The 24267-nt window shown below is 47.9% G+C and overlaps 1 protein-coding gene across 5 annotated transcripts in view; it reads right to left on the reverse strand.

The window, feature by feature from the left end:
• Window positions 1-24267, reverse strand: part of LPP (LIM domain containing preferred translocation partner in lipoma) — a 286392-nt gene that overhangs the window by 204654 nt on the left and 57471 nt on the right. For all 5 annotated transcript variants that reach the window (XM_077929605.1, XM_077929604.1, XM_077929606.1 and 2 more), the window contains one exon: window positions 15260-15358. The gene's annotated coding sequence lies outside the window, so the exon portion shown is untranslated. The remainder of the gene's footprint in view (window positions 1-15259; window positions 15359-24267) is intronic.

Below are 24267 nucleotides of genomic sequence, written 5' to 3' on the forward strand. Positions count from 1 at the left end.
GGCTGAACCCTTCAGTTCAGTTCTGTTCTGGCCTGTGAATAAACAAGAGCTGTTTGAAGAATCGCTGTGTCGTCTGATATGTTCACCCACAACTTAACACACTCCTCAATGGAACCAAGAGACTGCCCCGCTATTACACAGAAACATCAGAGGCCAACTTGTACCGAGTCAGACAATTGGTCCATCTAGCTCTTCTTAGCTACGATTCCTGTATCGAAGGAGGTTGGAGTAGATGATCCTTGAGGTCCCTTCTGATTCTACGATTCTAGTGTGTTCTTAACCACACTCGGTGAATCGCATGACACTCTGCAACACCACAGGCCTACAGGGACCACAACGAGACCGAGACAAAACCTCATTCGTGCATAAAACTCACCGTAAAAGATCCCCTATGCTGGAAAGGCCAGTGCGGGACTTCCCCATCTCCTCTTAGTGGATATGAAAGTCTAACTAAACATACCAGAGTGGTGTGTGAGTGTGCAACTATTGTTTCTAAGCAAGCCAAGCTACAAATCTCTAGCAAAGCCTGAAAGCCAGGGCTCTTTCATCGTACAGGAGGTTTTGGTACCTGAAAGGGGAACCAAGAGAGCTGGCAGGCCCTGGATGCTGTAAAAAAAAAAAAATGTGCTAACTCAAGGAGTTAGCATTCGCAGACCATCCTAAAGATTTATGCAATATAGGCTTAGCACCGTCTTCCCTAAATTCAATGGGCTCTCCAACCTATTCACCACAAAGCCCTTGGGTATCCTCTATTATTGTGAACATCGAACTCTGGCCTGACCTGTAGGTTAGATAATGGATCCATTATTGGCCAACAGATGTCACAGACTCCTCAAACTAGGTTATCTTGTCTTCCCTCCTTGCTAAAACTGGGTGTGTCCTATGCCTAAAAAGAGCCTTTGCCAACCCAGTGCCCTCCAGATTTTTGAGACTACAATTCCCATCAGCAACAGCACCGCTGGAGTTGTGGTCCAAGAAATACGGAGCGGGGGCATTACGTTGGTCTGAAGGATCCTGGAAATTGTCTCTCCAACCTTGCTGAAAGGAAGACCTCGTAGGAACTGAGATGGCTTCTCCCACTTCTGTATGTATCAATATAGCAATGGTGATCTCAAAACATTGCTTGACTCCAACTCCCAACATCCCAGATCACTGGCTGTGCTGGTCTGGTCTGATGGGAGTTGGAGTCAAGCTACCTCTAGAAGGTCACATGTTCTCCATCTGCAACAAGGAGGTTCAACGGCACCATCATGCCAAAGAATGGTTTACACACTACCCCCAGTTTAGTACCCAAACCATGTTTTCACATTGTGGAGACAACCCATGCTTTAAATGTGCTTCTGTTTCCCTCCTGGCCAGCAATTCGGGTCTCTATATTCAGACATCACATCGAACCATGATTTGCAAGCCCACCTCCAAATCTGATTTGCTATCCGATACAATAATCCTTATTGTCATTCTCCCATACAGAACAACGAAATTGAGAAAATCTACATAAGACGTTCAAAAACCAACAAGCCTGCTATCCCAGCTATCCCAGCCTGGTTAGCCCCCTAAAAACTCTGATACCCCATATTTAAATACAATACACTCCCATAGAGACTCCTTAAACTGCGTTTAAACCAAAATCGCATTTGGATAGAAACTGTTTCTCAGGTGGCTGATCGTAGTCTTTATAACCCTGTACCTTCTTCCAGAAGGCAGAAGCTGAAAGAGATCATTTCCGGGGTGCACACTATCCTGCACCATCTCTGCAGCTTTCTTATGGCACCTGGAAGCATAGATTTGATCCAAGGTGGGAAAAGTGCACCCAATTATTCTCTCCACAGTCTTTACAACCCTGGACAGCATTGTTTTTTCCCTGGCCGTGCAGCTCCCAAACCACACACACAGACCATAAGTTAATACACTCTCCACAGTACAATGGTAAAATGCCATCAACAGGTCCTTTGGGAGATTGTTTTTCCAGAGTATTCTCAGAAAATATAACCTCTGCTGTGCTCTCTTCATCGGGTCTTTGCTGTTTTCTCCCCAAGTTAGGTCATCTCTCAACTCCATTCCCATAAATTGAAACACCGAGACCTTTTCCACGCACTTCCCCTCAATAATAAGTGGCTGAACCCTTCTGAACCCTTAAAGCATTATCAGCTGCAGGGAATACACAAATGCAAGGTGATCTGTGCCCCCAAAGCCACCAGGGCTGGCGTCAGGTGCAGGTCAGCAGCCAAAACAATAAGTCAGCTAAATCTTTATTCTAGGAAACAAACCACAGCTCAGGTCTCAGCATAAGAAATGCGTTTAAAACCAAAATCACATTTGGATAGAAACTGCTTCTCAGGTGGCTAGTCCTAGTCTTTATAACCCTGTACCTTCTTCCAGAAGGCAGAAGCTGAAAGAGATCATTTCCGGGGTGCGCACTATCCTGCTCTATCTCTGCAGCTTTCTTATGGCACCTGGAAGTGTAGATTTGATCCAAGGTGGGAAGAATACACCCAGTTATTCTCTCCGCAGTCTTTACAACCCTGGACAGCATTGTTTTTTCCCTGGCCGTGCAGCTCCCAAACCACACACAGAGACCATAAGTTAATACGCACTCCACAGTACAATGGTAAAATGCCATCAACTGGTTCTTTGAGAGATTGTTTTACCGGAGGATTCTCAGAAAATATAACCTCTGCTGTGCTCTCTTCATCAGGTCTTTGCTGTTTTCTCCCCAGGTTAGGTCATCTCTTAACGCCATTCCCATAAATTGAATTTTTGAACCCTCAATAATAAGTGGCTGAATATTCAATTTACATTTCTTAAAGTCCAGTGCCTAGTCAAATCCAGTGCCTAGTCAATTCAGTCATCGCCCAATAAACCGAAGTTATGCTTCTTTAACTGTGGTTTGGCCTGCTGCGTTCACAAAGACTTCCATTGCTCACAGAGGAAAGCTGTTGGAATGTTGGTAGCCCAACTTCTGAAAGGGAAGTGAAACTTGTCAGTTTGGCAGGGATTAAAATCCCACACAGTCACTGGGGCAAAGATTGACCGAGACCTGAAAAGTCGTCCAGGAAGTAGGAATGCTCAGGGGTTAGAAGGCCTGGAGGGAAGGTGGCTGAAGGAGAGCTGTCGATGGAATGAAGAAAGCAAGGGTATACAGGAAATGAAGAGCTGAGATCATTCCTTGACTGCAAGCTTCTAATTGTGCTTAGATTACGATCTGAAGTGGATGACAAAAATTTCCTAACCATAGCAAGGGGGAAATTTGGCCACATAGTCTTAACTTTCGGTTTCTGGGTTAGTAATTGGCTGCTTTCTCCGGTGACGAGTTTTGCAGTGTTATGATTGAACCCGTGACCCATGGGTAGGCAAACTAAGGTCCGGGGGCTGGATCCGGCCCAATCGCCCGTGGACAGTCCAGGAATCAGCGTGTTTTTACATGAGCAGAATGTGTGCTTTTATTTAAAATGCATATCTGGGTTATTTTGGGGGCACAGGAATCCGTTCTCTTTTCCCCCAAAATATAGTCCAGCCCCCCACAAGGTCTGAGGGACAGTGGACCGGCCCCCTGCTGAAAAAGTTTGCTGACCCCTGCCGTAACCTAATAATGCTCAAACGCAAATATGTCTCCCTCATAAAACATAATAAGAGTCCGCTAGATCAGGCCATCTAGTTCAGCAGCTCACAGTGGCCAGTCAGATGCCTGTGGTAAGCCCACAAGCAGGATTCGAACCCAAGAGCAACTCTCCCCTCCTGTGGCTTCCAGCAGCCGGTATTCCGAAGCATTGCTGTCTCTGACTATGGAAGGCAAAGCATAGCCATTAACGGCCAACAGCCATCGATAGCCCTCTCGTCCTCCATGAATTTGTCCAATCTTCTTTTCAAGCCATCTAGGTGGGTGGCCCTCACTGTCTCCTGTGGCAGTGAGTTCCATAGCTTAACTATACGCAGCCTGAAGCAGGACTTCCTTTTTTCTGTCCTGAATCTTCCAAAGTTCAGCGTCTTTAGATTTTGACAAGGTCCAGTGTTAGGAGAGAGGGAGAAAAACCTTCCCCTGCCCACTTTCTGCAAGCCATGCAGAATTTTATAAACTTCCTATGTGCTGTCTCTTCCTCACCTTTTCTCTGAGCTGAAACATCCCAAACACTGCAATCTTCAAGCCTCTTGATCATCTTGGCTGCTCTGCCAATACACCCCAGCTGTGCAATACATCCCACATCTTTGTAATGTTGCATTATTACAGTGGCAATTTTAATTTCAACCGCCTTCCTAAGTTAGCCTTGGTGAAGATGACGTTTTCATCCCCCAAAAAGTTTTTGTTTTGAGTTTCCATTGAAATGAGGCTGTATTTTAATGTTTTAATGTTGTATTTTAACCTTGTTTTTAAGTTGTATTTCAATCAATTTGTTTTTATATCGGGTGTTAGTCGCCCTGAGCCCAGTCTTGGCTAGGGTAGACAGAGTATAAATAAAAATTATTATTATTATTATTATTATTATTATTATTATTATTATTATTATTACTACTACTACTACTACTACTACTATTTCCTCCCTGCAGAATATCACAGTGTTCAGCTTATTGGCAAGGGAGAGGGGACATGAGTTGGGCTCTGCCCTCTGAGGTGCCAGTATGTGTCCGGCTACACCACAAACCCCAATACAGAGTTGCAGCAAAATGCCTCTAGGATTCTCCTGGTTGCAAATCCAGGACTCTGGGGGTTGACCCTTTTTCTTCCAAGAGAGAGAAACTCCCCAATCTGCAAAATATGCAGGAGACTGGATCTTCTCTCAGGGCAGGAAGTCCTTGCTGAATTGCAACACACCAAGAATGGATGCTTTTGAATTCTGGTGCTGGAGGAGACTCTTGAGAGTCCCATGGACTGCAAGAAGATCAAACCTCTCCATTCTGAAGGAAATCAGCCCTGAGTGCTCACTGGAAGGACAGATCCTGAAGCTGAGGCTCCAAGACTTTGGCCACCTCATGAGAAGAGAAGACTCCCCGGAAAAGACCCTGATGTTGGGAAAGATGGAGGGCACAAGGAGAAGGGTGCGACAGAGGACGAGATGGTTGGATAGTGTTCTCGAAGCTACCAGCATGAGTTTGACCAAACTGCGGGAGGCAGTGGAAGACAGGAGGGCCTGGCGTGCTCTGGTCCAGGGCATCACGAAGAGGCGGACACGACTAAACGACTAAACAACAACAACAACAAAAATACACATACTCTCTTTTCAGTTGTTCAAAGTGCATCCAATTTTATATCAGAAAATCTGCCCGCCAGAACGACCAGACACTTTGGAAAGACTTCGACTGTAGTTCTAGTTGGCAGAACTTTTTTAACCGGGGCTGCCCAGCCTACAGATTTTTCCCAAGCCTCCCTCACAGGGGATGAGACCTCAAACGAAACTAGCAGTCATTTCATTCAGAGCAAACTCGAAACCCGCAAGCCAGCTTTGGGGCTTCCTTCCTGCCTTTTCAAAAAAGAAGTAGTTTGCCCTTCTTTTCTTTCTTTTTTTCATCTTAGCAAAGTGAAGCAAGCCCATTTTCAAAGCCGTCCCATCCCCTTCTCTTTTCTGTTTAGCAACCTGACTGTTATTCGCAGGGCAGAACAAAAGTAAAAAGTCCTTAAAGTATTTCCAAGTTGGTTTTTCTTTTTTCCTTTTGGCACCTATCAGCAAGCACCCGAAGCGCGCAGAGACGCCCTCCCCGCCTAGAACAAATTAATAATTTATCCTCCCAATTTTAGTAAGATAATAAATAAGACTCGTGGGACATTAAGTTAAAAAGTCTCAAGTGACAAATTGCCAGGGAGGGAAAGGCGTCTGTTTGATGAGTGAATATATATATATATATATTGTTTCTGAAGCAGCTCAATTATGATAATAACCCAGAGAGGATGTAAATGTGAAGTATAACACATAGCAGATGGTGCGCTCGGTGATAAGCTAATCTTACCTGAAAATTGGAATCAGAAAACCTTATTCGTATTTATGGATATGGCATTTGAAGGATGCCACTTAACGGGGAATATATAGAAAATCAATATGTCCTTAATTTCAATTTTATTTTTAAGTAAAAAAAAAAAATCATCGCACTTAACTCTAGGTGAATATTAACTTTCTTTGACATTCTTTAGGATGGATTCAGACATACTTTATGATGGATGTCCGTACCCCCTCCCCCAGATTAGCAGTGGTTTGGTCTGCGGGACCTCCAAGGTCCCTTCCAACACTAAAATGCTAAGAGCCCCCCAAAAAACACTCATGAGTTCCCTCCAGCCCCCTATAAATCTGCTTAATGTCAAAGAATCCACTCTTATCAGCCAGAAGGCAGGACAAAGAATGGGGGGTAATATGAAGCTCAACCAGGGAGGTGGTATCCGAACCAAAGTCCCAGCTGCGCTGCACATTTAAAGCAGCACCAGGCTGCTATAAACAGCCATGGCTCCCCCCCATGCCTCAAAGCATCCTGGGAGTTGTAGTTTGTTAAGGGTTCTCACGGCTTCAAAGAGACCAAGCTCCTCTAATGCGTTTTTTAAAGCTACCCAGAGCAGCCACAACCCCCAAGGCTGGCATTTCCAGCAGCGGCTGAAGGAGGCAGCACAGGTCCTTTACACAGAAGCAGGTGCACGTTCTCAGATGGAGGAGGGGGACCAAGATATATCTGCCTCTGGGGGCATCCACCCCTTCCGCCTTTCCCCAAAGCCTCGCGCTTGGAGACGCCGGGGAAAACCAGGCGGCCGACACAATTATGCCCATTTTTAAAGGTTTCTTTCCCCCCAGGTTTTTAAGCAAAGGTTGGGTGGCCATCTGCCAGGGATTCTTTAGCTGTGATTCCCACACCAAATGGGGTTGGACTAGATGACCGTTGGGGGTCCCTTCTGACTCAACGGTTCTGAGATTCTATGGTATTCAGAAGCAGTGCTGCCTCTGGCCGTGGAGGCAAGCAATGTTATAACAGAGATTTCACTGGCTCTGGCATTCTTGCCTGAGCCTACGAGGCTTGTCTCCTACAAGAACTTTTTGGCCCAGGCCAAAATAAAGCACCTTTTCTTGCTAGGAAGGTTCCCCAAGCTCACCATATTCAATTAAAGGGATGATTCATAAGAAAACAAGATTTCGAGTGGCAGGTTGAATTAAATTTTTAATTGCCGCAGATATATAGGATAGTGGGGGTTTTTAGTCCTCCCTGCAAGGTTGAATCGGAATCGACACCGCTGAATTTCGCAGCAATCCTTTCCTTCAAATTTACCCCCAGAAGGACAAAAAAACAAAGAAGAAAGCCACCTCCATTTACGTCACACAGCTAATCTCGTATTGAACCCAGGGGATAGTCAGACCTGCTAATTACCTTCCACAGTTCCGGGAAAACACAGAGGCTATAAGGGTTTGGTCTCCGTGATTAATTTCCTCTCACAATTTCACCACCTATTGTTGCTGCAGGAGGGATGAGAGACGGTAATGAGACACTTTGCTCCTTCCTCAATTGATTTTGGAACAGGCAGGGGCTGGCCACCATCCCTCCCTCCCTCTCTCTCATCCGCTCACCGAAGGATGATGCTGTGCCCGTCCTCTTAAGGCCTTGACCAAGTACTCAAGCAGAGGGGAGCAGCACCTGAACCCGCTTCCCCCGGAGATGGAAGCCGGAGTTAGTGTGCCGAGATCTGCCAGCGATGCTTTTGTTGTGACACCTCCATGGCACGGGGTTGGCATAGATTACCCTGGGTCCTGTATACCTGAAGGAGCGTCTCCACCCCCATCATCCAGCCCGGACACTGAGGTCCAGCTCCGAGGGCCTTCTGGCGGTTCCCCCCCTGCGAGAAGTGAGGTTACAGGGAACCAGGCAGAGGGCCTTCTTGGTAGTGGCACCCATCCTGTGGAACGCCCTCCCACCAGATGTCAAGGCAATAAACAACTATTTTACTTTTAAAAGACAACTGAAGGCGGCCCTGTTTAGGGAAGTTTTTAATGTCTGACGCTGTATTGTTTTTAATATTTGGTGGGAGCCGCCCAGAGTGGCTGGGGAAACCCAGCCAGATGGGCGGGGTATAAATAATAAATTATTATTATTATAAATTATGATTCCAACTCCGCCATTGTATGATTCTATATGCCCCTTCCTAGCTAGGTCCTGCAGAGACATCATCTTGCCAACAAAGGTCCGTATAGTAAAAGCTATGGTTTTCCCAGTAGTGATGTATGGAAGTGAGAGCTGGACCATAAAGAAGGCTGATCGCCGAAGAATGGATGCTTTTGAATTCTGGTGCTGGAGGAGACTCTTGAGAGTCCCATGGACTGCAAGAAGATCAAACCTCTCCATTCTGAAGGAAATCAGCCCTGAGTGCTCACTGGAAGGACAGATACTGAAGCTGAGGCTCCAGTACTTTGGCCACCTCAGGAGAAGATAAGACTCCCTGGAAAAGACCCTGATGTTGGGAAAGATGGAGGGCACAAGGAGAAGGGGACGACAGAGGACGAGATGGTTGGACAGTGTTCTGGAAGCTACCAGCATGAGTTTGACCAAACTGCGGGAGGCAGTGGAAGACAGGAGTGCCTGGCGTGCTCTGGTCCAGGGGGTCACGAAGAGGCGGACACGACTAAACAACTAAACAACAACAACAGCTAGGTCCTGTCCAGTATGGACACTCTTCCTGTCTGCCCCCGTCCTCCTTGCAGTGGAGCCACTATGACCACACTCTGCACCCATAGTCAGAGGCAGCGACACTTCTGAATCCCCATTGCTAGAAAACCAACGGGAGCGGAGAGTCCCTGTCACACTCGGGTCCTGCTTGCAGGTTTCCCAAAAGAGGCATCTGGTTGCCCATGGCGAGAACAAGATGCTGGAATGGATGGACCACTGTCCTGATTTGGCAGGGCTCCGTTTGGATGGCCAGCTTGGCGCTTTCTGAGCGGATATCTCCTGCTGACTGGCTCCCTTTACCCTCTGCTGGAAGCTGCCCATGAGAGGAGGCCGAGGGAGCGAGGAGAGAGGACTAGGGATGGTGCAGAGCCAGACAGTGAAAGAGAGCGAAATTCATCCTGTTGTAGGAACCCCCCAGTTTGTACAAACACAACACACACACACACACACACACACACACACACGACATACGTGACGTTTCTGTTATAAATTCATAGTAAAACAACCATACATCGGATTTACACGGGCCCACTTTTATTTTACTCCATGAAGGAAGGACTATCAAAGGGGGATGGTTTGATACAGGCCAGCCATAATCCCTTAACCATACCAGCACATACCACAGGAGCCCTACCCAGTTGGCATGACAACCTTGATGGTCCCAGGCAGAAGACCATCAAGGTCACAAAGGACTTGCATATGGGAGTGGATTCAACATGGACTGGAACAAAGGACAATAATCAGCTCTTCCCTCTGGGGGCAGGAAACTGCAAACTCCCCTCTGTCACCTGGAAAGTACTCATGGGGAGGGGGAAAGGAGGAACCAGCCAGGTGACAAGATACTCAGGTTACCTCTACAACTCCTCCCTCAACCCCTCCTTTTTGTGATGTGTCAGTGATGTAGTCATGATGTAGTTGTGATGAAGTTCTAGGGGTGTAGCTTGGGGGATTAGCAGCTAATAAAAGTTGGGGTCTTCTTTTGTTCTGGGCTTCCATTTTGTTTCACCTGGTAGCAGGTGGGAGTCCTGTCACGACAGTCTTCAAGAAAGACCAAGCCTACTGGCTGCTGTTTTGCTCTGGTATTCCTGGTTGGTGTCATTGTTTTTTTGTCCAAGGGAGCCCTCGGATTTCTCCGTTAACAATCCATTCCAAAAAGCCTACCTGCCTACGGTGTGCCAAGAAGCACCTGGGCATTTGGGGACAATCTAGCCTTCAAATATGCAGGAGACTGTTGTTGTTTTTTAAGCACACACATGCTCAGGAGTTAAGTGTTCCCTGGAGGTGACACTCGGAACATTGGATTCTCTCTGTCTGCGATGCCCTGCTCATGTTCTGAATTAATGGGGAAGCAGAGGGCGAAGCGCAGCCAGGAAGAATTTAATGTATGTCTGGTATTCAGAGCTGCGCTCTCGTTCCCAGAGCCTCCGCATCGTCTCGCTCCTCCGGGCCGTATATGGAGCTGAGCGTGGCGAGGCCCCGGGTCACGGAGCAGCCACATGCGGCAACAAGGAGCGCTCAGGTTTCCACCTCTGTTTGTCTTTGCTGGAAAGCCAGCGTCTCCCTCTAGGAATAGGAGGCACGTGAGCAAAGGGAGCCAGCTTCCCCAACCTGGCGCCCTACAAACATCAGTTTGCTTCGCAGAAGGTTAATACAACCCTTGAGTGCAAAGGGGGAGAGCGCAAAGCGGTTCACCAAACAGAGGAAATGATAAAACTACAATCGAGGAAGAATTGACGGCAGTGATTCCAAACATCTGAAAGGTTAAAATGACTAGTAAAGGTAAAGGTAAAGGTAAAGGGACCCCTGACCATTAGGTCCAGTTGTGACCAACTCTGGGGTTGCGGCGCTCATCTCGCTTTATTGGCCGAGGGAGCTGACGTACAGCTTCCGGGTCATGTGGCCATCATGACTAAGCCACTTCTGGCGAACCAGAGCAGCGCACGGAAATGCCGTTTACCTTCCCGCCGGAGTGGTACCTATTTATCTACTTGCACTTTTGACGTGCTTTCGAACTGCTAGGTTGGCAGGAGCAGGGACCGAGCAATGGGAGCTCACCCCGTCGTGGGGATTAGAACTGCCAACCTTCGTATTGGCAGGTCCTAGGCTCTGTGGTTTAACCCACAGTGCCACCCGCATCCCTCTAAAATGACTAAAAGCAGGTTAAAAAGGGCATCAGCTTTCCGAATATCTGGTAGGCTTGCCTACAGAAAAATCCTTTAGCAGGCGCTGAAAAGAATACAGGGAAAGGGCCTCCCTGATATCAATAGGCAGGGAGTTCCAAAGTTAAGGTGCTGCAAGACTGAGTTCTTACAAAAGCGGAGCAAGGATTATCCAGCCAGTTGTTCCAACTGAAGTTATCGAGTGGGGAAATACGGGGAAAGGAGATCTTGCAGGTTAACTGGCCCCAAGTTGTTAGGGGCTTTATAGACTAAGAATAAGCACTTGAACTTGGCCCAGTCACAAATCTGAGCCCAAGTGTCACATGTGGACAAGGCTTCGCTCCTGTCAGCAATCGTGCTGCAGCATTCTGCACTGACTGCAGCTTCCGGACTCAGCCCAAGGGAAGCCAAGCATAGGGCACATTGGAGTTTGGAAGAGGAGTTTGGATTTGATATCCCGCTTTATCACTACCCGAAGGAGTCTCAATGCAGCTGACAATCTCCTTTCCCTTCCTCCCCCACAACAAACACTCTGTGAGGTGAGTGGGGCTGAGAGACTTCAGAGAAGTGTGACTGGCCCAAGGTCACCCAGCAGATGCAGGTGGAGGAGCGGGGAAGCGAACCCGGTTCACCAGATTACGAGTCCACCACTCTTATCCAGTTGTGAGATACAACAACCATTAGCCCCAGTCAGGAAAGCAGGGAAGTGATGGGCTCTCCTCCACTGAAGGATGACCTTAGGGGTTCCCTTCCAACTCTGCAATTCTCTGATTCAGTAGTCTCTGGGTAGGGCTGGGAAGGATTCCCTGTCAGAAAACCTGACCAGTCACTATCAGTCAGGATGGATAATATTGAGCTAGATCAGGTATCCCCAAACTCGGCCCTCCAAATGTTTTGGGACTACAGTTCCCATCATCCCTGACCACTGGTCCTGTTAGCTAGGGATGATGGGAGTTGTAGTCCCCAAACAGCTGGAGGGCCGAGTTTGGGGATGCCTGAGCTAGATGGAGCAATGGTCATACGCACTATAAGGCACCTTCCTAGTTTCCCAAAGACAGTTTAAGTAAGAATAGAGAAAATGCCTGCAGGAAACTTTCCTGCATCTCCTCATGTTTGTCCCTGACGTTTGGTAACTTAAGCTCAACTGCCTCTGGCTATGGAGGTTCTATCAAACCTCTGTGAAGTTGCCTAATCCTTTCTTCTTTCGGATATTTTCTTCTCTCCCCCAAAGCGCTTTTGCCGGCAGCTACCACAACAAGCCTGCGGCAATCCGTTCCTCGGGTGTATGCCTTGAGTGTGGACCTGCTCACCCGAGACTTGCCGCCAGTCAGCGGGTGATTGATGCAAAGGGGTGCTGTGAGAGTCAGTAGAATTGGCCCCGGAATTAATCCTTTCCACATCGTTCTCGATTTTATAAATAACCATCATCTCCCCACCGTTTCCAAAGCCCCTTTCTCGAAGCCTGAGACTCTCCGCTCTTAAACCTCCCTTTATAGAAGAGGCAACAGATTGCTTTTGTCTGACCGGGGAGCAGCTCAAACAGCTGAAAATATTCAGACTGCTGCAGGCAGACTCTTCAAGGACTTGTTTTTGAGGCTAAGTGGGCTTAGATAACAGCTGCGTCTGCCTCCGACAAACAATTCTCCCCGTCATCTTAGCTTCACGAGTCTGGGGAGCTATAGACGGAACAGGAAGAGCCGCCCAGCACGAGCTCAGATCAGCACAGAACGGCATTCAGACAACCGGCCCTTTTATAAAAGTCAAGTTTCCGGTCCTCATGATCTTGGGAGAGAAGGCTGATAGGCAGGCCGGTTGCTGCTGGCGGCACTGTGGTTCCAGTAATGATGGCTAAGAGATTGAAACTGGTGAACTAGAAGAATAGAGAACGAGGCAGAGGGCCTTGTCGGTGGTGGCCCCTGCCCTGTGGAACGCCCTCCAAGCAGATGTCAAGGAAATGAACAACTATCTGACTTTTAGAAGACATCTGAAGGCAGCCCTGTTTAGGGAAGTTTTTAATGTTTGATGTTTTATCATGTTTTTAATATTCTGTTGGGAGCCGCACAGAGTGGCCGGGGAAACCCAGCCAGATGGGTGGGGTATAAATTATTATTATTATTATTATTATTATTATTATTATTATTATTATTATTCCCCTTCATCAACGGCCTGACAATATGACAAAATTAGCAACGTATGAACGGACTGCATACAGATGCAACCTTTCTTTGGATAAATATAACGATATTTGGAATGACTTTACACAGAATATATTAGGTTACTGATAAATATATTTCTATCAGGATAATAGGACTAAACACATACGTATTGAGCATTTTCCCTTCATTTCTATTTTCATCCGTGTTTTTCTTCCTTCCTTTTCCTTTTAATCACTCTTTCTTTTTATACAGGAAATTCTTCCAATAAAATATTAATATCAGAAAAAGAGAGCAGCGGGTTTAAACGACAATACAGGAGAATTTCGAAGATAAAGAAGAGAGAGCGAGGCAATGCATTCCCCTCCCCCAATACGCAGACACTTTCAGATCTCAAGTCTTTCAGTGTGGCAGCACCTTTGGAACTCCCTGCCAATTGACACCAGGAAGATCCCTTCGCTGCATTCTTTTCGGCACTTGCTAAAAACATTATTGTTTAAACAAGCCTGTCCAAATGCTTAGGAAGCTGCTGAGATTTTTAACCTGCTTTGAGTATTTTAACTTCTTATATATTTTAAACCATTGTTGCCATTTTTCCTTTATTTTCTTGTTTAATCTTTTTGTGGTCCATTTGGAGATTGTTTCGGATTATTATTATTATTATTATTATTATTATTATTACAATCAAGTATAAATTTTATGGGGACGCGGGTGGCGCTGTGTGTTAAACTACAGAGCCTAGGACTTGCTGATCAGAAGGTCGGCGGTTCGATTCCCCACAACGGGGTGAGCTCCCGTTGCTCGGTCCCTGCTCCTGCCAACCTAGCAGTTCAAAAGCACATCAAAGTGCAAGTAGTTAAATAGGTACCGCTCCAGCGGGAAGGTAAACAGCGTTTCCGTGCGCTGCTCTGGTTCGCCAGAAGCGGCTTAGTCATGCTGGCCACATGACCCGGAAGCTGTACGCAGGCTCCCTTGGCCAATAAAGCGAGATGAGCGCTGCAACCCCAGAGTCGGCCATGACTGGACCTAATGGTCAGGGGTCCCTTTACCTTTTATATAAATTTTATGAAAGGGGGGGACTGGGGTGCTGGTATTTTACCATCCCTGCTGCAAACCAAATTTGGTACAGGGATAGTGAGGTTGGGGACATATTAGACAGGCAAACTCAGGAGGCTTCTGGAAATGCACCCAAGGAAGGAAAGTCTCATCCTGAAAGGCGCTGCAAAGACGATGGCATGCTCAGCGATGTAAGGAACCAAAGTTTGCAAAGTAGCACAGGAAGTGGCATGCACAATTCCAGGACCGGCTGCAGATTATTCCCCACCCTCTCTGCATTCTCACCAGGTTGGGGGCGCCCCTGGCTTTGCACCCTAACGGTTCCAAGGTATGAATTTGGGCAGCGCGAGGGAATGGGGCCAGTGGCACAAGCGGCGCCTGTTGTTTGTTGACGAGGAATCTTCGCCCCTCTGCCCCAGATGCAGGGAGAAGCAGCTAAACCGAGTCCCAAAATAAACCCCAGCGCTTTTCTCGAAACCAGAGTTCCTTTCCTCCTCTAAAGAAGTGCTTCGCGTAACCGAAGGGATTGATCTGCAGTAATGTGTTGGGTCAGCCCTTCTAAAATTTCAGCCCTCGTTTGCATCCTGCATGCATTATTTACTTTACTAAAGAGCGAAAGAAGAGAGAGAGAAGCGTAGCAAAGGAAGGGCAACAAGAGCCGTGGAAAAAGGCAAGCCTTTGAACAAATCAATGCTCCATCACTTCGGAGAGGGTTTTTGTGTACACACACATTGTAAAGCCGCTCTGCTGACCCCGAACCACCTTTGCCAGGGCCACAAAGCTACCAGAACAGCAGAAACGAAAACATTCAACCTTGGACCGAAAAGCAAACGAGAGAGTAGCGTGTGATGCAAGGACACGGAAAAGTCGGGTGTCAGGGATATGCGTTCTCTTGCTCTCAGCCTTCTCCCTGATGTGCAGTTTTTTTTAAAGGAAGGAATTTTGCTTGGCATGGAGGTCCACACTCAATAATCCCATGCAACCGTCTTTGACAGTTCTATCCTGCCTTTCCTCCAGGAATCTGAGGGATCGTCTGTTTTAGCCTCACAACAGCCCTTCGAGGTAGGAGAGGCTGCAAGATCAAAATCAGGCCTGGCCCAAAATCAGGACTGGCCTAAGATCAGGCGGTGATTTTTTGAGGGTGCATGAGGATTTGAACCCAGTTTCTCATGCCTTTAAACCAATACATCGTATTAGCTGTTCCTTGTGCAGCTCAGAAGATGCAATAGTTAATCAGCACTGCAGATTTCAGTTCTGGCAAGGATTTACCTGGAGTCTGCTGCTCAGTTCTGGGCCACACAGTCGAAAAAGGAATGTTGTCTCTTGGGAAGCGATTTCAGGAGGAGAGCTCTGGAGAACCGACTGGGCCTAGCAAGCAAACAGAAGCAAGAGGTTTAGTCTCAAAACAGTCCTGCGTTCGAACATTGACGGGCTGTTTGGCCTACCTGGCAGGGACAGGGTGTTGCGGAAATGAAACAAAGCCATTATTGTTAACCAGGTTAAGCACTTGGCAATTTTAAGGTGGGACATGGGTGGCGCTGTGGTTTAAAACACAGAGCCTAGGACTTGCTGATCAGAAGGTCGGCGGTTCGAATCCCCACGATGGGGTGAGCTCCCGTTGTTCAGTCCCTGCTCCTGCCAACCTAGCAGTTCGAAAGCACGTCAAAGTGCAAGTAGATAAATAGGTACCACTCTGGCGGGAAGGTAAACAGCATTTCCGTGCGCTGCTCTGGTTCGCCAGAAGCGGCTTAGTCATGCTGGCCACACAACCCCGAAGCTGTACGCCGGCTCCCTTGGCCAGTAAAGCGAGATGAGCGCCGCTACCCCAGAGTCGGTCACGACTGGACCTAATGGTCAGGGGTCCCTTTACCTTTACCTTTACTAATGTTAAGGTATCAACACACCCTCAAAACTCATCCCCAGTGTTGCTAATATAAGGGCTGTCATGTCACCTTCAGATAACTGAAGCGCTGTCACATGCAAGATGGAGCAAGCTAGTCTTCTGCTGCTCCAGAGAACCCGAACCAATGGACTCTAAACACTAGGAAGAACTTTCTGACACTAAAAACTGTACAACAGTGGAACGGACTCCCTCAGGGGGTAGACGGTGGACTCTCCATTCTTGGAGGTTTTTAAGCAGAGGTTAGGTGGCCATCTGCCAGAGATGCTTTAGTTGAGATTCCTGCACCGCAGGGGGTTGGACTAGATGACCCTCGGAGGTCCCTTCCAACTCCACAATTCTATGATTCTCACACTTGCTCAATGCATGGTCAATGTACTGTCAGGCTCAAAGAGCCCTCTTATGCATGATTTGAATGCCCAATGAAGTTCACCTGAGCAACTTTCCCTTTGTGAGATAATAAAGACATTATCCTCTTGTTGTTTTGTGGGAATATCTGTTTGCTTTCCTAATAGACCAACACAGTTACCTGCAACTTTTGTTAAGTGGTAGACATCAATATAAGGGGCTAGGCATTTCTCAAACAAAAGCTGAGTGGTTCCCCCACCCCACCCCAGAATACAATATGCACGTGTTGGGAGAACAGATGCAAAGAATTTAAAAAGTTCTGACTACAGCAGACCTCAACAATAAGCTATTAAGCCTGAAAGGATAGTGATTCCTAAGGAAAATGCAATAGACAACCACCAAATCCAGCTTCGACTTCCTCGGTCAGAATGTGTCGTGCAAATTATTAAACCACTGTTTGCAAAGCAATCGCCAAAGTTATGGGATTCATTTTGTTTGTTTGTTTTTAATAATTTTTATTAATTTTCCAAACATGTAATAAAAACAAACAATAAAACAAAACAAAACATACAAACAAATAAACATGTATAATTTCCTAAACTTATTTTCCTTCACCTTATTTCCCGGACTTCCCCATACCTCCCTTTTTCTGCATCCTTATTTTCCCTTTTAACAGCAACCCTTCATTTAATTAATTAACTCATCTTCATTATAATTTATGATTTACAGCTGCAATTCTCTGTTTCTTAACACCATAACATCTCAGCACTCCTTAATGTTACAACAATTTTTAAGGTATATTTTAAATTTCTTCCAATCATTGGGATTCATTTTGAACTCTGAGATTTTAAAGGGTCTGTAACCATTTGGAAACACTGCCTGAACCTTTCACGGGCACCGCCTCCTGGTTTCAAACTCTTAACAAATGAGGACTAGGAACCTGCATTGTTAGAGTAGATTCTCAGGGGTGCAAATCCCAGCAGTCCTGTATCAACCCTTTCCAGAAACTGGATAAGAGCATATGGCCTGGAGGAAGCTTTACCAGGTAAATACATCAGGACCATCGTTTGCATGAGGTCCCCCTGAAATGAATGGCAGCTGCACATGCAGAGATGTGCATAAAAGCTCCCCTGTTCAGGTGACCTTTTCACATAACCAGACTGGGACTGCAAGGCTGAAGTTCTACAGCAGGGGTAGGCAACCTAAGGCCCATGGGCCACGAGCAGCCCACGGGGGTCATTGAACCAGCCCACAAGCCACCCCCAAACCAAGCCACCCACTCGGCAAGTCCCCACGTGCTGTGCTAAACTGGTGCAGCGTGGCGCAAGGACTCGCTTCCGCAGTGCTGGAAATTGTGTCTGCACATGCTCAGACACCAGAAATTGTGTCTTCACAGACGCCAGAAATCGTGGACGCATACGGGATCCGGCCCATGAAGGGATCTTGGCTGGAGTGAACCAATCCAGGCGAGGTAAACTTTGCCGACCCCTGGGCTACAGCTTGAGCCAGGGCTCAGTTCCACATTCTCTTTTCCATGCCAGCGCTCAAACCTGCTGCCCTGAACCCATAAGTAACAGCAGCCGAAACACCACAGGTAAGCATGCCTAACTTCCAGAAGATCAGGGCATTAGCCCTAGGATGCCTCATTTTAGAAACGATGTCTTAAAACGTCGCACAAAATTTCTCCAAAGGCATGACATCCATCTGCAGCCGCAGGAGAGTCTTGGGGGTGTTCTAGCTCAGGATTTGGGGCGGGGAGGGAGCAAAAGCGAGCCCCTTTCCCCCAGCACGCCACTGGAACTGTGTGCACTGAGCATGGCTCGCAATGTGCCCACAGGCATGTTGGGGGCCGCTCAGCAGAAACATGTGCAAATCGCTTCCCTGAATTTTGAAGCCAACCAGCAATTCATAGCAAGCTCAAGGAAGACAGTGACTTTGCAGAATTCCAGCAACGCTGCAAAGGAGGTCAAACATACTTTGGTGCTTTTCCAAACCGCCAAGTATGAACATTCGACGCTGCCTTTTACAGTCAGGGCTCCTCCACCTCCGCATGGTTTACTGTGGCTCTCTGGGGACTTGGGCAGGTAAGGACCCTCCCCTGAGCCTTGTAACTGGAGATACTGAGGACCTGGAGCCCTTCTGGAGGCTGCACATGTTGCTGTACCGCTGCATTATCGCCCCCTCCCCCCCCCCCCCCGCCCAAGGAACGTACAAAGTTGGCCTTGTATTGAGTCACAGCCGCTTCCAGAAAGGCGAGCAATGTGTTTACTAGAGACAGGCATGGCGAAAGCCGATCCTGTTTTCCATGAACTGAACAGCAAGGCTCAAAGCATCCCAGCGTCGCTGGCCTCATGGCGAGCGAGCCGCGAAATGCCTTTGCAGTCAGGGAAATGTTTGCATTTCCAAGGCATCCGCGCAGCAGACAAGAAGCAAAACAAGCAAGCGATACGACAGGCTAGCAATCTCGTCCGCTTTCGCCACTCGCTTTTTTTAACACAACAGAAGGCCCCGGAACATGGCAGCCCAGTCGTCCCGAGGCTCCGTGTCAAAATAGTCTTAAGATGAGGCATCCCCCAAACAGTGGTTCTACTTCAAACATGTACTTTTGGGGAAGTTTAGAGGACCTAGGGATTCAGTGTCTTGCTCCCTAACACCTCCCTGTTTGTGCCATAAGTTGCCCTAAACTTTATTCTTCTTTAGAAGCAACACGGGCCGAAAAGCAAGACTCGCACAAGTCCCAGCAATTTCCAAGGGCTTGTGCAAAAGACGCCCCGGCGGATCGTGTCCACTCAATTATTTGTAGGATGCTATGTGCAATCCGAGTTAGGTGCTTGGGAAGAAATGCAGCTGTATTGAAAGAAACAAAATGAAATGCAGTATAAAACTTTCCCACACAGGGCTTCCGCATGCCTCTCCCCTCCCTCTGAATTCAGCTCTTTTGATTTCTTATTTTCTTCTCTCTTCTCCTTTCAGTCTCAAGAATTTGGGGAGGAGAGGAAAAACACTAACCAAATTGGTTTTCCCACTGGCTCCCAGCCAGTTTTACTTTCAGGCTATTCACGCTGATTTATTTATTTATTTGGATCTCGGTCTGAGAAATGCGTTTCTGTTGCCCTTGGGTTTCTCAACGCCAGCTCGTTTTTGCAAAAATGTAAATTGGGAGTCTAAATTTAAGATAACTGATGTCTCTTTCAAGGCTCCTTTTCAAATTGCCAGGATGGCGAATGTGCCCCATCACCCACCCACAATGCTATAATCCCATTTTCAATTCCAGCCTTGCCTTTGAGGAAGGAGGCAGGGGCGTTGCTCCCTCTGTCCCTGAAAAGTGTGTCCCACCAGATCTACTCTGATACACCAACCAGCTGTGTCCCAGCTGCTTGCCTCCTTACGTACTTAACTCTAGGTAAAGGTAAAGGGACCCCTGACCATTAGGTCCGGTCATGACCGACTCTGGGGTTGCGGCCCTCATCTCGCTTTACTGGCCGAGGGAGCCGGCGTACAGCTTCCAGGTCATGTGGCCAGCATGACTAAGCCGCTTCTGGCAAACCAGAGCAGCGCACGGAAACGCCGTTTACCTTCCCGCCAGAGTGGTACCTATTTATCTACTTGCACTTTGACGTGCTTTTGAACTGCTAGGTTGGCAGGAGCTGGGATTGAGCAATGGGAGCTCACCCCGTCGCGGGGATTCGAACCGCCAACCTTCTGATCGGCAAGTCCTAGGCTCTGTGGTTTAACCCACAGCGCCACCCGCGTCCACTTAACTCTAGAGCTTGAGCCAATTGTTTAACGCACAGTGTCAGAAACGTGTGTCTCTTTAACCCTCAATATTCCCAACATTTTGGAACCAGAGAGAGCCTGCTGCAGAAGAGATTGAATGCTATTTCTGTGCACACAGGAAGGTGGCTGGTCTCCCTCCCTTCTAAGCTCTCAGCTCAACCCCCCCCCCCCCCCCCCCAGCTACATTCGGCCGTCCTGTCGCCCCGCAGAGCACAGGGTGTGCAGACGGGGCGAGGAATCAGAAACTCCGCTCAGCCCAACTGGAAGTAGCTGAGGTCCCAAAGACCGTGTCATGTTACTGACACGTAAACCGAGCCTTATGAGGAATGGTTGAGGGAGTTGGGTATGTTTAGCCTGGAGAAGAGGAGACCAAGAGGTGAGAGTCATCTTCCAGGATCTCTGGAGAGCTGTCAAATGGGGTTGTGGAGAAGCTGGTTTTCCACTGCTCCAAAGGGCAGGACCTGAACTAGTGGATTCAAATATAGGAAAGGAGATTCCAGCTAGGAAGAACTTTCTGACTGTGAGAGCTGTTTTGATAGGAGAACCATAGAATCACACGAGTTGGAAGGGACCTTGAGGATCTTTCAGTCCAACTCCCTGCATGGCAGGAATATGCAAGTGTCCCAAACGGGGATCAAACCTGCAACCTTGGCATCATCAGCAGCACCATACTCTAACCAACTGAGCTGTCCAGCTGATCAGGGAACAGACTCCCTCGGAAGGTGGACTCTCCTTCTGTGAGCATTTTAAGCAGAGGCTGGGTGGCCTTTTGTCTGGGATTCTTCAGCTGAGATCCTTTCATTTCAGGGGGTTGGACTAGATGACCGCTGAGGTTCCTTCCATGAGTCTATGGTCGGTAGTGGGCATGGAATATGGCACTACAGAGAACCAATACAGAGAGGACTTTAATAAAGCACAGCCTCCCCTTACTGAGGCATCTGAAAGGTATCACATCTATCATGGAACTAGAATTGGTTTAAACAGTATTTCTGCATAGGGACATTGTTTGGTTGGGGCTGGAGGTCTGGCGGGCCAAGAAGTGACAGCAGCCATGCAAGGGTAGCAAATTCGGAAGGGCGCATTTGAGCTCATGTCCAGCTTGCCATCACCGAAAAGGATGGAGAAATCTGACGCTGTTCTCATTTAAAGGGAAAGTAATCCACTTTGTAGAAGGGATGCGGGTGGCGCTGTGGCCTAAACCACAGAGCCTAGGACTTGCCGATCAGAAGGTTGGCGGTTCGAATCCCCGCGACGGGGTGAGCTCCCGTTGCTCGGTCCCTGCTCCTGCCAACCTAGCAGTTCGAAAGCACGTTAAAGTGCAAGTAGATCAATAGGTACCACTCCGGCGGGAAGGTAAACGGCGTTTCCGTGCGCTGCTCTGGTTCACCAGAAGCGGCTTAGTCCTGCTGGCCACATGACCCGGAAGCTGTACGCCGGCTCCCTCGGCCAGTAAAGCGAGATGAGCGCCGCAACCCCAGAGTCGTCCGCGAGTGGACTTAACTGTCAGGGGTCCCTTTACCTTTTTAATCCACTTTGTGCCTTCCCAAACAGTACATGAAACAAAATATAGGGATCCGAATAAACTCGCATTTCTCCAAATCTGGCTGTGCATTTCTCAAGCCAGTTAATGTGTACAAAAATGAATAGACATGGGGAAAGTGTGCAGAAGAATGCATGCATTGGTGGAAATTACAAATGTGCATTATGACAGGGGAAAACATTTTGTGCAAAAAAAAAGTGTACTACCGTGCAAAATTGCATACAAAAAGTGTACACCACAGGACACATCGAGAGAAATGCTGGTGAATTCTTGTGAGGATTTTTAAAAAGAATAAGAAGTATCACAAACAAATGCTGAAATCTAAAGATTGGGGGTGGGGGATGAGAAACCGAAAGAAATCTAAATTGACAAATCCACCCATCTCTAAACCATAGTAAATTGGATGCTGGACTAGATGGGCAGCAGATGGGGGGGGTACAAATAATAAAATTATTATTATAAGTTTATTAGTCTTAGATAGATTTTAGAAGAGGGAGTCTCACCACAGTACTCAGACATTAACAGGCCGACCAGGAAAGAGAAGCAGCTTATTTTTTATGTTAAACAGAGAAGATCTAGCCCCTCCCATTGCAAACAGATTCTGGGGCTAAGCCCCTGGCAAAGGCGCCTTTCCGCTGGTGCGAACAAGGTCAGAAGCATCTCTGGAGAAGAGCTCAGGCGAGGCGCATGACGAGAGGGATTATTTTGGAGTGTCAGCTCTGCCTGGGAAGAAGGGTCTAAGGTTACACCGACAAGGCAGAGCGGAAACCCCACAGCCCGTCCTGTTTACAGGCAAAGCCTCCGGCCTGGCGAAACAAGCCCACGACGTCTCGCTCCGGGGAGGGGAAACCGAGCGAGAGGAGCAGGTGCCACCATAATTAAGTGCCAGCCACGTTAGACGCCCAGCAGGGGAACATAAAACTGCCACGGCCGCTCTCGTCTCCTCCGGCTCATCCCGTGCCTTCCCTCAGCGGAGGCTGAGGACAGGAGGCTTACATCGCGGTCTCTGAGAAGCCGGGGGAATGTACAAGATGTGCTCTGGGTCTCGCAGCTGCCGACAACTTCCAGAGATGGCGCATGGCGGGGGTGGGTGCCCGGCCGCGTCGCACGGGGCCTCCGACTTAGGTGTTCTCGTCCGACGCTGCCCTGGGCTCGTTTTTCACGCCCCGGCTAGCTCGTGCCTCTGGCTGTGCCAGGAGTCGTTTTTTTCACCCACCTCGAATTTTTCACGGACACCCAGATTCCTGGTAGCATTTGTGACATGCTTGCAACGGAGTGAGCTGGATTTGGGAGCCAGAAGAAGATTTGAACCTTCAACCTTCGGGGCTGCCCTCAAGGAAAATGTTTATTGAATATGGGGGGGGGGGAATTGTGTATGCTTGACAACGTTGGTAGCATTAAGATAAATTCAACCGGGTAAATAAGCTTTGATGGATGTAATAATGGAATACTGTATGGTTTTTGTTGTTGTTTAGTCGTTTAGTTGTGTCCGACTCTTTGTGACCCCCTGGACCAGAGCACGCCAGGCACTCCTGCCTTCCACTGCCTCCCGCAGTTTGGTCAGACTCATGCTGGTAGCTTCGAGAACACTGTCCCACCATCTCGTCCTCTGTCATCCCCTTCTCCTTGTGACCTCCATCTTTCCCAACATCAGGGTCTTTTCCAGGAAGTCTTCTCTTCTCATGAGGTGGCCAAAGTCTTGGAGCCTCAGCTTCAGGATCTGTCCTTCCAGTGAGCAGTCAGGGCTGATTTCCCTTCAGAATGGAGAGGTTGGATCTTCTTGCAGACCATGGGACTCTCAAGAGTCTCCTCCAGCACCATAATTCAAAAGCATCAATTCTTCGGCGATCAACCTTCTTTGTGGTCCAGCTCTCACTTCCATACATCACTACTGGGAAAACCAGAGCTTTTACTATACGGACCTTTGTTGGCAAGGTGACGTCTCTAATTTATGTAAAATATGCAGGGATTTATGGTATGCAAAATGAACCATGGAAAGCGAAGAAGGGAAGTCGTTGATATTTTACGGTTGTTTAAATGCATATTCAAAATTGTAAAGCAGGAAATCTAATAAAAATTATATGTTTTAAAAAAGGAGTCCTCAAGGATTCGAGTAAGGCAAGAGTGTGCCTAATCGGACCACAACTTTGAGTTGAATCCAGACAGCCTCGCCAGTTCCATTTATTCTCTACAAACCACCTTTGTCGAGACGCTCAGCATCTCTCTGCTAGACCATGGATGGGGTCGCTTCCGTTTTACGTGGTCCCTTTCCTTTTCCTTACTAGAGACCCATTCATTCGTTCGTTCATTCATTCATTGCATTTAAATCCCTCCTTTTCTTCCAAGGAGCTCAAGGCCAGGCAAACATGGTTCTCCCCCTCCTCATTTAATCACAACAACAACCCTGAGGGGAAGGTTAGGCTGAGAGGCAGGGAGGGGCCCAAGGTCACCCCAGTGAGCTTCATGGCTGAGTGGGGAATTCGAACCCAAGTCTCTCCCAGGTCCTCGTCCAATACTCTGACTGCTACACTACACTGGCTCTCTTGCAAAAAACATAAAGGTAAAGGTAAAGGTACCCCTGCCCGTACGGGCCAGTCTTGACAGACTCTAGGGTTGTGTGCCCATCTCACTTAAGAGGCCGGGGGCCAGCGCTGTCCGGAGACACTTCCGGGTCACGTGGTCAGCGTGACATCGCTGCTCTGGCGAGCCAGA

Source organism: Podarcis muralis, chromosome 6, assembly GCF_964188315.1.
Source record: "Podarcis muralis chromosome 6, rPodMur119.hap1.1, whole genome shotgun sequence".
NCBI classification, from domain to species: Eukaryota; Metazoa; Chordata; class Lepidosauria; order Squamata; family Lacertidae; genus Podarcis; species Podarcis muralis.